Here is a 12,708-nt window from a genome sequence, read left to right as displayed (position 1 = left end):
AGTTTGTAACGCATCGAAATAATGGTCGTAGACCCATACTTATATATACCAAAATGAATGTCTCGACGAGCTGAGTCGATCTGGCTATGTGTGTCCGTCCGTCAGTCCGTCCGTCCGTCAGTCCGTCCGTCCGTCTGTCCGTCTGTCCATCTAAACCTTGTACTCACGCTACAGGTCGCAATTTTGATCGGATCGTCACGAAATTTTGGATGTTGATGGGGGTCCCGGAGGGGAAGAAGCCTATTGATTTTGGTGATGGTCGGATAATATTTAGGGGTCGGAATGGGCAAAAAACTTATGTGGATAAAAAGACAACGTTATTTTCCAAAGCGAATATCTCAGCTTCTATACGGGGTATATCAAAAGCAAAACCTGACAATAAAAGTAGAAAATATCGCCTTTCTAATGATGTAAAGTTGGTTCTCGTAGGTGATCAAACAACGAATATATCGCGATAGCCGCTAATAGAACCCAACTTTTTATTTTTGCGATTTTAATAATAATGACGAATATCACAGCTTCGGTTGGGGATCTTCTAAAAACAAAGTCTGACTATGAAAGTAGGAAATCCCATCTTTACAGTGATGCAAAGTAGGTTGGCGTAGGTTGCCACATAACGGAGATATCACAATAGTCGGCAATACATCCCATTTTTTTTCATTTTTTTTGTAATCACGTTACAGGTCGCAATTTTAATCGGATCGTATCGAAATTTTGGGTGTTATTGGGGGTCCCACAGAGGAAAAAACCTTTTGATTTTTGATAATGGTCGGATATTATTCAGGGGTTGGAATGTGACAAAAAAAATATTTGGAAAAAGACCAACGTTTTATTACAAAGTTAATATCTCCCTTCTGTAGGAGGTATATCGAAAGCAAAACCTGGCAAGGAAAGTAGAAAATATCAGAATATATTATAACGATGTGAAGTAGGTTGTCATAGGTGGTCAAACAACAGAGATATCGCAATAGTCGGTAATGCATCCCTTTTTCCATTTTTGGGCAATCACACTACGAAATTTTGATCGGATCCTCACGAAATGTTGGGGATTGATGGGGGTCTAACACAGAAAGAAGCCTATTGATGGTTGGCATACATCCCACTTTTCCATTTTTTATTTGGGTTGTACTGTCCTTAAATGCGTTTCAAAAAAATTGACCTGTGTTAATGAAGACATTCAGAGCAAAGGCGCTAAGCTATCCCAATTTTAATATTTTGAATTTTATTAGTCAAAAGCTTATGAACAGGGGTAGTGGTGTAGGGTATCACATAGTCGGCCCCGACCCGACTATAGCCTTGGCTCACTTGTTAAATAATAATCAATATTATCGATAGTACCATCGATTTTTTGCCAGCTCTACTAAAAACGTGTTTTTCTCGAAATTACATTTTGAAATTGGTGTAAATTCTAGCTCGAAAACTAAGGAACCGATTGTCATACAATTTGGTGGGGCTGTTAAGGACATCAAAATCTAGTCCTTCATAGATCTATTTTATTTAAAAAAAGTTTTGCCGTTTTATGACCATACAGCACCAGTTTTTTAAGGCAAAAATTGATTTTTTGGTCCACCATTTCAGTAAAATCTATAATTTTTTAAATAACACTGTGCTACAAAAGTTGAAAAATTTTTTTTGCAGGTGTTCTGAGGCATATATTCAGTTTTGTGAGAGTCCATGGGAGACGAAAATACCTCTGGTATCTTTGGGTCACTTCGTTTTTTAATTTTATAACAGTAAATGTTGTGAAAAACGGGGTTTCTTGGATTTTCAACTTAAAACGGACATTACTTCTTTTTTCCACAACGGACTCTTACTGCTTAATTTCAATTTAAAATGTGAAAATCATGTCTTTCGAACAAACCATAATTATTAAAAATCGGGTAACAAATGGCTAATTTATAGTGATTTAAGTGTGACAAAAACGCATTAAAAACAGGAAAATGATTTTCCTTGTACTGTATGCTGCGTAGAAAACACCAAACTGCATAATATTTTATTTTTATCAAGAAGGAAATTTAGTTAGCTTTACAAAATGGGAAAAACCAATGAAATCGGTTAAAAATGCGTGAGTTATGCCATCTTTAGTGTTTTAACTTTTTGGTTTTCCCTTTATAAAAGATTGGTACCTTGTGCGTAATTATTAAGTAGACAAATTCAAATTACAATCATACGCCCAAAGGTACCAACATTTATAAAGGGAAAACCAAAAAGTTAAAACACTAAAGATGACATAACACATACATACATATTTTCCCACAACATCCCCGAAGGAAAAATGGAGACTTTGCAATCATATGAATAAATTCCGCGGAAAACTAGTGTCCAGGGGAAGTGGTGTAGGGTATCATTTGGTCGGCCCCGTCCGACTATAGACAGTCCCCTTTTACTTGTTTTTTTTTTTTTTTTGCTAACTATGTGTGGATCATTGTGGTTCATATGGCTTTACATTGAATCAATTGCAGACGTATTCTAAAACTAATGTCGTTTCGTTTGGACTCTGAAGAATATCAATGTCCAAAATTATTACTAACCTAAATTAACTCCCATATTTTTCCAACATTTAATTAAAAATGCAATTCAAATTCGGTGTGACCCCATTCTACTTCAAAATGTCTACCTTTAAATTTAAACTTCCCACACATCAATTGAAATAAACGTGAGCTAAGAAGTTTCAATTAACAACAGGCATGCATGTGTTTACTTACGTCACCTGTCATATCATTGCGTCACTATAATACCTACTTTACGACAGTTGATGGAAATGCAGTTGTTAGCAGTGATGTCAACTTACAATCCTACCCCCGCAAGCAAATACAACAAATAAAAAAATATATTTCATTCTAAACTATTTTTAACTAAGAATAAGGGGGTTATATTCTTGTTGTCTTGTGCCGCATTTCTTGCCGAAAAAAAAACAAAAAATAATAAAGACAAAACTTCAATTTTTTGTAGACTCATAACATTGTTGTTATTGTTGCTATTTGTGTGGGCATTATGTAAGTTTTAATGGTTACAAAAACAAATATTTAAGAAAATGCCGGTAAATGTGCAACAATTTTGTTGTTATCCTTTGAATTTTGGCAAACTCCCCGTAAGATACTCTTAAAGAGACTGAATACACTCTTTTTTCGTTTTTAGCGTTATATTTCTCTCATCTCTTGTTCTCTCCTCTCCTTCTATTTCTCTGTCCAAGGAAAGCCAAGTCCTTGCCAATGACTGTTGCGTTAATGGTAGTTTCAAAGAACGAAAAAGAAAAGCTTTTCAGTTGTGTTTTAGATTTCGTAACAAAATAAACGTATCCTTATGGTGTACGGCAGGTTGCAGAATTTTTTCCATGTAGCAAAAGCAACAAACAAGTTTTTAAATTTAAATGCAAAAAATATTGTGATGTGATGAGAGAGTGAAAATTGTGAAAAACAAATCAAAATATTTTCCGATATATTTAGCGATAAAACAAAACCGCAGCCACCGTCACCAATGAGAAGCTATCATAAAAATTTGTTTTAAATTTAGATGTGTACGTGAGGCTGTGTTTGTGTGAGTGTTAAACGTGTATTTGACAGAACGATAATTTGCCACTTTGCATATTTACGTGTCTATGTCGGCGGCATTGTGTTTCAAATTCAAATCATCAAATTGTTTTCAAAGGTTTATCCAATTGTCTGGAAGTGATTTGCTTAATAAACCAAGAATAACGGTGGTTTTCACTTATTGATAAAACATATAGAGTGTGTGTAAATACAATTCGAAAGCAGAACGAAAGCAAATACAAAAAAGGTAATATATGGTCTAGCAGAGATATAACTATGAAACAACAACATTTTATTTTATATAAAACCACCCCCAACCCATGCATGATACAGAGAAGATAGATGCATGAAGGTCTTATGAAGAAAATAGAGTAGAGCAATAATTGAACCTCCTACCTATCTTTCTATTCTACGTGGATTATTTGTCTTATTCTATCCGTGTGTACAAATTCAGGTTTATGTGAAAGTCATCTAAGGAACAACACCAACGACGACGACAACGAAGACGGCTGCAGACAAGGCAAGTCAAGTCAAGTCAAATCAAACACCAAAAACCCCAACTCCCAACATTAGCAGAGGAAAAAGTTTGCCATATTATCTGTTTTGTGGCGGCTCCTCCATAAAGTTTTCTGTGTTTATAACTCCTACATTTCCTCCTCACGTTGATTCTTAGCCCAGAGCTAGCAACAAGCCTAGACGTATTTTTCGGCAATACAATTTCAATGAGAAGTTCTGGTGAACATTTTCATCAAACACGTATTTGTATTTGTATATTTAACGGTGTGTGCGTGACTTTGTGACTTGCAATACCAATAGCAGACTATTTGAGAAAAACACACACAATACCACCAACCGGAAAAGAAATAACAACAAGAAAAGCAATTCTATCACAGAAATTCCAGAATAGAAAAGGATTATATAAAGTGAAAATTTTACCAAAAAAATATATATACACAGTGAACATTAAATCAATAACAATAACCATAAAAGGAAACGAAACGTAAAAGAAAATCGAAAGAAAAAAAAACTAATTTACACAAATACTATTTTTCTTGTGTAGTAATAAGACGTACAAAGGTAATTATGGTTACTTTTTGGGCATTTCATTCTTATTTGTTCCCACCTCCGGTGATTCTTTGTTCAGTTTTTGTTTGTTCTCTTGTCCACTTATTAGGACCTTTTCGCCAAAAACAGTTCAAGAACCCTTCTTTACATATTATCATGAAAAGTTGTACAATTTTAAAAAGAAGCCATGGTCAAGGGCTTGACTTTCACATAACAGTCTGCATTTCAATGAGGATAAGGTGATTATATTCAAATTTTGTTTTTTTCCTTGTTGTTTGTTGCTGGAATAAATCCAAAAGAAAACTTTGTAAAAAAAGAACAAAGGGATGGAATTTGTAGTCTCCTTGGCGGAAAGGACATTGTTGAAAGCATTTTTTTTTTATTTTACAAATATTCTTTGCGACTACGGAATATATTATGAATAATTTTTGTCTATGAGAAAATCGGTAAGCCTTAAAGGGTGATACTTCCGACATATTTGATGTTCTCTGGCTGGCTGAATCAAAAGATAATTAAACGAGTTGTTCCAACATTTGGTCTATGTAATATTTTGTGTAATTTAAGATCAAGTTAAAAGATGGATCATAACTGTTCACTCCTTCCTGTACCTCTGTTACAAAATTTCTACAAATGGTGTGCACGATAGCTCTCGAAGGGAGTATCTGATATTGCACATCTTAATTTTTCTTTCAGACAAAAAACCGGTTCGATTATGGACTATATCGATCCACTCCTTCGGGTACCCCCCACATAAACAATTTCAAAAATTTTAGCAAAACTGCAGTTAAAGAATTTGTCTTGGATCGTTTTGTACTTGTTTTCGGCACGTTGTCATCACGGTCCCTTATACCAGGGACGTACGCAGGAGGGGCCCTGGGGGCCCGGGCCCCCACCGAAATGGTTTGGTCGACTAAAATTTTTGAGCTACTTAAATAAATTATTACGTTTTTTCATTAAAATAATTTTCATTTTTTGAATTTTCAAATGAAAACATAGATTGTTCTGAATTTCTTGTACCTGGCATAATAATAATAATTGTTCCACAAACATCCCAGATGGGACGAGACTTCTCTCTTGGGGATGAGACTTCTCTCTTGGGGACCACCGTGGTGCAATGGTTAGCACGTCCGCCTTGCACTCAGAAGGTCTGCGGTTCGAATCCCAGGCCAAGGAACATCAAATTTTCAACGGTGGCAAAACTCACCCTCAGTAATGCTGGCGACATTTCCTGAGTATTCAAGCCTTGAAAAACTTCTCTACAAGTGGTGTCGTAAGACACGCCGTTCGGACTCGGCAATAAAAAATAGGTCCCATATTATTGAGCTAATATGAATCGGCGTCCACTCATTGATATGAGAGAAGTCTCCCTTGTACCTGCCATACTGGTCCAAAAGTTATACGATGACCCATTGAAATTACTAGTAGTCCACTTCCAAAATATACACAATTTAGAAAAGACTCTGAATACATCCGATCTGTCCGTATATGATACTTTTTTACTTGTTTATTATTTATTTAATGGAGAGGGTCTATATGGGACAACATCTTCGGATACCTCCCTCACAATATTTCAACATAAGTGCAATAAAAGGGATGTACAAGAATCCATTGGACATTTTGCCCAATGCTACTCCTTGCGGCCTTGTTTACAGCGATATTCTATTTTTCGTGGGTAAGTCCATTCTTCCTGACATAACGGTTCAAAAGCTCTAAATCTTACAATGACCAACTAAAATGACGGATTGACACGATAACTATCAAAAGGAATGACTTCCAAAATTAGGTCCACTTCCAAAATGGACCATTGTTTCAGGTAACTTCTCCACAAAAGTGCAAAACTTTTGTGCTCTTATCGAAGTCAAATTTATGATCACAACATAAACATTATTCGCAACGCTCACAATCGTGAAGTTTTATGCCCAAATGTTTCGATATTTTTGTCGGAAAGTGTATACGTCCAAAAAAGAACACGAAATTCTGAAACTCCCTGACTACGCAATTTTTAGGACAGAGATATTGGTTATGAAGCCCGTATTCGATCTGTCTATAGATAAAAGTCTCAACTCAAACAGGCTGAGGGTATATCTATGTCGGCAAACCCGACTGATACTTTTTTACTTGTTTTCGAGAAAACAAAAGTTATGAATTTTCATAAGTTGGTGCCGACAGAAGTGCTTAATCTTTGGTCATAGTCCTTGGAAAGTTTTAAATTTCATCGAGTTCATAAACATCTAATCGCACATTTAAGATAGAAATAAGGCGGAACAACCATTGGGATATCAGATGGAGTTTTTTCGACTTAACCTTTTTTGTCAGGACTTAGCTAAAATTTTGCCGAGCCCGAAAGTGGGTTTCCTAGTCTCAAACTGTACTGCGCGTAGGCTTCCGAGTATATGAGTTGTAGTTGGTATCGCCCGACTCCTGATAAAAATGTTTTCTGTTCTAAATGCCTGTTCCAGAACCTGCAAGAATCTACACATTTTTACTACTGAAAATGAATAGATTCTTGCAGTACTGGAACAGACCATAAATGTATTTTTTTGAATTTTTTAGTTGGCTTGCTTGGACTCTATAACTTCTGGTAAAATAGTAAAGTTTTCGTGTTTTTATGACATAAAAGAATTATATTTTCTTACAATAAATGGCAATGTTTGATTGGAAATGTTCGGTACAAGTCTAATCTGCACTCGGGGATTCGAGTTATTCTTTTTTTGGAGTTATTTATTTCAATAAATTAATGGTATACAAATAACATTAATAGGTTTTTTAGATAGATCTTCTTATCAGCATCAGTCCTCGCGGTAAAAATGTGTGCAATTGATAACATAGTAAGGCAACAAGTAACACAAAACTTTTTTAATGGGACTGAAGTTATAATAATAATAATTGTTCCACAAACATCCCAGATGGGACAGGGGAGACTTCTCTCATATTAATGAGTGCACCCCGATTCATATTAGCTCAATGATATGGGACCTACTGTTTTTTGCCGAGTCCGAACGGCGTGTCTTAAGACACCACTTGTAGAGAAGTTTTACATGGCTGAAATACTCAGGAAATGTCGTCAACATTGCTGAGGGGTATTTTTGTCACCGTTGAAAATTGTTTGATGTTGCTTGGCCGGGAAATCGAACCCACGACCTTCAGCGTGCAAGGCGGGTGTGCATACCATTGCACCACGGTGGGACTGAAGTTAATGTGTGATATATGGATATGTACTTTAAAGATTAAGAAATACTGAAAATCTTTGAAATAGAATCGAAACTGCCAAATAAGAGCTACTGTGGTTAAAAATTCTGGGATATACCAAAACGTAAACCTACATGTGTAATATTCATTAGAAAGATTTTTTTAGTTATTGCGTCAATTCTGTTTGAGAATTTGGTTAAAAACTTCAAAATACCATGCGGTTCCAAATTTCAAACTTATATCTATAATATTGTAAACTCTTTTTTATTGAAATTATATACTTTGTGTCAATATTTCATATAAAGTCAACTAAAAACCCTTTAAAATAGCATTATGTAACACTACACAACATTTTTTAATTTCATGATTTTTGGTCAGAGCTCGCGAACTATTAACATATTCTATATAGTATGACTGAAATTTTTTAAAATGAAGTGTTTTAGGAGGATCCCCATAATGCCGACCATTAAAATTTATTTTCGTGGAAGCTGTGTTGGCCTCAATGTAGAAAAATGGGTTGAAGCCAACAAGATTTTTTACGTTCCCTTCCGTATCAGAATCACAGAATACTCCATGGGCAACATGATACTAGTGTATGATTTTTCGATATATCCACTGCATCCGCCCACAATTAATGCTGACATTTTGAAGCCGGAATTTCGGGTTTTTTTGAATTTTTTTAATAATACGAACGCAAAACACGATAATATTCCATACTCATAATAGGATTAAAGAACTCGTGACTTTACGTCGCTTAATGTATATCTCATGGGTGTACTCCATACAGTATCCTAGTAATTGGAGTGTAAAGGTCAATATTTGATGCGTGAATTTTCTTAAAAACCTTTTTTTTGTACGTAAAATTTACAGGTGTCTTTCAATTTGCTTTGAACCCCGAGTGAATTTAGTTTTTTTACGCGACGGATCCATCCACTAAAACCGCGGATATATATACCCAGCAAAATAAATTGGAAGTAGTGCAATGTGGACTAGTTCTGTCACGGCATGTTTTGATGCAGTTCAAACGGAGTCGTGAAAAAGGCACTCCAGTCCTCACATTTTAACTGCATTTGGATGCAATCCAAAGAATCACATCCACTTGTCACATTTTAACAACATCCGGATGCAGTTCAGCGGAGTCGTGAAAAAGGCACTCCAATTCCTCACAATTTAACAGCATCCGGATGCAGTCCAAACGGAGTCGTGAAAAAGGCACTCCGTTCGCTACATATTATTAGCAGTTGTTAGAGATCCCTATATGTACATAAATCAGATTGTACATCTCTACAGGCAGCGGCTTTCATTTTCCAAAAAGAGATAAGCGTGTTAACATGTCCAAACATTTAATACAAACTAAATAATATTTAATATTTAAATAATATTTAATTTGTGAACATTTTTCCGGCAACTCACCAGAAGAAAATTTCAGAATGGAGTGCTGTTGGAGTACGTGTCGAAATCTTAACTGGTGATGGGAAGACAACCCATTTAGCAAATGAAGCAAAAACAGTTCAGCTTGGAACAAATGGAAGCGGAGGAAACACGCATGTTTGCGATTGAATTCATGGAGAATTTTCATAATTTGTGTTAATGTAATAAAGTTGTTAATATTTTTGTTTTGCACAAATAATAAATGCATTTTATTTGTTCTGGCATATTTTGTAATGGCTTGCACAATTTCCGCAGAATGCCTGTACCAAACACGTGCTTTGGACTGCCTCCTATTCTACCCCAAAGGGTTAGTTAAAATGCAATGCCAAAGGGTCAGTTAAAATGCAGTGCCAGAGGGTCAGTTAAAATGCAGTGCAAAAGGGTTAGTTAAAATGCAATGCCAAAGGGTCAGTTAAAATGCAGTGCCAAAGGGTTAGTTAAAATGCAGTGCTTTGGAGTGCATCTTTCAGTAGTCACGCTCTTGTAAAAATCATCAGTGAAAATGCATAATTTGATGCACATCCAGATCACTTGTACATATCATTTAACTGCATCTTTGGAGGCAAACATTTTGCTGGGTAGCTTGAAAATAGGAAAATCAGCAAAAATATATTTTGACTAATCCGCGTACTAAACCGCGATTTTCTTTAAAACGTTTTACATAAATGAAATCTTTTATCCACGGTTCTTAAAGAATCTACTTGAAATTGGTGTATATTGACGTATTTTTGATGGGCGCTAATGAAACCGAATGCGCATCAAAATCGTATGCACATTGCGCGACTTTTACTCATTTTAAGGTTTTGAGCATTGTGTGATGCAACTGACGGCACATTTTGGCCGCTGAGTGAAACATCGAAGTATGCATAAATATTGAGAGTGATAAGCTCTATCCAAAAACGGATGCACATCAACTAATTTTAGCTAATTCGCGAATAATAGGCTTTTTAATTATCACATTTTTTGAATGATTGTAATTTCAATATTACTCTTAATTTCCTATTTTTATAAGTTATCACAGTAAGCAACTAAGCTTACGCGATGGTATACCACATTTCTTGAAGAAGTTTTAGCAGTTCAAATTAATTACACTGTGCTACAGTGAAAATTTGCACTGTGCTACAAGGAAAATGTGAAAAAAAACCAAAAAGTTGAAACACAAAAAATGCCATAACGCACTCATTTTTCAACCGTTTTCGTTGGTTTTTCCCATTTTGGAAAGCCAACTAAATTTCCTACTTACTAACAGTAAATAATTGTACTGTTAGGTGTCGTTTACGCAGCCTAGAGCACAAATAAAAATATTTTACTGTTTTTTAATGCGTTTTTGTCACACTTAAACCACTATTACTAAGCCATTTGTTAACCGATTTTAAAAATCTATGGCTTGTTCGAAAGGCATTACTCTCCCCTTTATAATGTGTGTAAATCGGTTGTGGAAAAAAGAAGTAATGTCCGTTTTAATTTGAAAATCCAAAAAAGCCCATTTTTCACTACATTTACCGTTATAAAATCAAAACCCGAAGTGACCCAAAGAAACCAAAGGTATTTTCGTCTTCTATGGACTCCAACAAAACCGAATATGTGCATCAGAAATCCTGCAACAAAATTTTGTCCACTTTTGTATCACAGTGTTATTGTATGGGATTTTAGCGAAATAGTTGGAACTCCCAAATATTTTTTCTAGTTTTTCGAATCAAACCAAAAAATATATTTGCAACAATAGTTTCCAACAATAAGTTTTTCTCTATAAATTTGGTTTCATATTTTTCTACGCATTGTCAAGGCTCTGTAGATATTTTTAATTTATTTTTTAGAGGTCTGTACGGACTCTGGGACAGGATAATTTGGATTTGATTCAAGATTTTTTATTAGTTGTTGATTTTTCGCGAAAACAAAAATAAATTTAGTACATATTTAAACATCTACGAATAGATATGGAATGCTGTTAACGATTTATGCATAAATTTTCTCATAACAACAAATAAGACATTTTTAATATTTTTTTCTTTTTTTGAATATAAAAGCCGCTATAACATTTGCTCGCAATTTTGTGAACGCGAACAGATTTGAAACTAGAATTTTTAACCTAACCTCTATACCAAAAATCGTAGATATGCTCGCAAAATTTTTTTCAAATGGAATTGCAAAGGAATTTTGATTTTTCCATATATCTCTGTCGGCCGAATGATACTTTTTTACTTGTTTTAGAAATAGTTTGGTAACATGCAGTTGAATTGTTAAGAATATAACATAGCTAAAACATTTTATACTCTCCACAAAGTGTGATCCAACTAGAGGTTCACAACTTCTTTAAAGGCAAAAACACAGAAAATTCTAATTGAATGGGAAATGTTTATTATCAATTGAAAGAACATTCTTTGGCATTTATTTTTTTAAGTTTATATCTATAAAATGTTGACCGTCTCTAAGTCTTAGTTCTCTTCGTTCCAATATTTTGACAGATAAGTAACGAAAGACACGTGTTATGTTTTGCCCAAAGCCCTGAGTCGAAGCAGGGTTGTCAGCTTATCCCCACAGGAAACGTGAAATTGTCTGCTTATCGAAGCGTTCCCTTAATAAATTCATAGATTCATGTCATGTCGGGAAGTGTGTCGTCACGAGATTACGAGCTTTATTTTCAGGCATGAAATAGTCGGCTATCATGGTCACCATAGAAGGTTATGTTTTCACCGACATCATTTTTGAAGAAATATGGACTGATGAACTTACCAGCGGACAAACCTTACGAAACCGTTGTTTTTCTGTATGTAGTGACTTATTTTGAATCTCTTTAGATTGCTCTTAACCCAAATGCGGGTACTTTATTTTCATACCCATTAATCCAGAAATGGGCCTCATCGCTGAAAAAATTTGGTTCGAAATGCATTCCTCAAAGAACGTAATTTTTCGTAGTAAAGTTGAACGATTTGCAAACATTGTTCAGACGTAAGTCTTTCTACGATAAAATGTCAAACAATACTAAACAACAACAACATTACAGCATGACACGACTCACTGAAAAAAATAGACTATTGAAAAAAGTACCTCTAGTTGGATCACCCATTACAAGGTATAGTTAACTTAGTCATTGCGTTTGTAACACATCGAATAATTCGTTGAAGACCCTGATCAGCATAAAATTCTAAATCGATTTAACGTTTTAGACTCATTCTCAAATGACTGCAAATTGGTGCTTAGTCTTTTTTGAGGCTACAAAACTTTACCCCAACATTTGTAAAAATTGGTATATTTTTTGATATAGCCCATTGAACAATACCATCCGATTTTCGAAATTGTCAATGTTTTAACTTCATTATCATATCAAAATGGCTGAAATTTTGTATTTATCTTTCTTTGGGCCTACCAAACTTTCGATAAGAATTGTCGTTTTCAAGAAAATTCGTGAAAACCTAACAAATAACCTACAAATGTGACTCAAAAATGGAAAACCTAGGCACAAATCATAACGATCAATACTCTAGAGAATTAC

The 12,708-nt window shown here is 34.9% G+C and overlaps 1 protein-coding gene across 8 annotated transcripts in view; it reads left to right on the top strand.

Moving 5' to 3' along the window:
• LOC141398572 (frequenin-2) overlaps window positions 1–12,708 on the top strand; it is a 258,760-nt gene that overhangs the window by 54,827 nt on the left and 191,225 nt on the right. The window contains exon 2 of one of the 8 annotated variants that reach the window (XM_073975961.1): window positions 3,797–3,819. The exons of 6 other annotated variants lie outside the window; for them this stretch is intronic. The gene's annotated coding sequence lies outside the window, so the exon portion shown is untranslated. One more of the 8 variants, XM_073975960.1, reaches the window with a different exon arrangement.

The sequence above is a fragment of the Musca autumnalis genome, unplaced genomic scaffold, assembly GCF_047663935.1.
Source record: "Musca autumnalis isolate F117 unplaced genomic scaffold, ASM4766393v1 scaffold_3, whole genome shotgun sequence".
Taxonomy (NCBI): domain Eukaryota; kingdom Metazoa; phylum Arthropoda; class Insecta; order Diptera; family Muscidae; genus Musca; species Musca autumnalis.
Note: the sequence above shows the minus strand (reverse complement) of the source record. Positions and strands in the feature narration are given on the sequence as shown.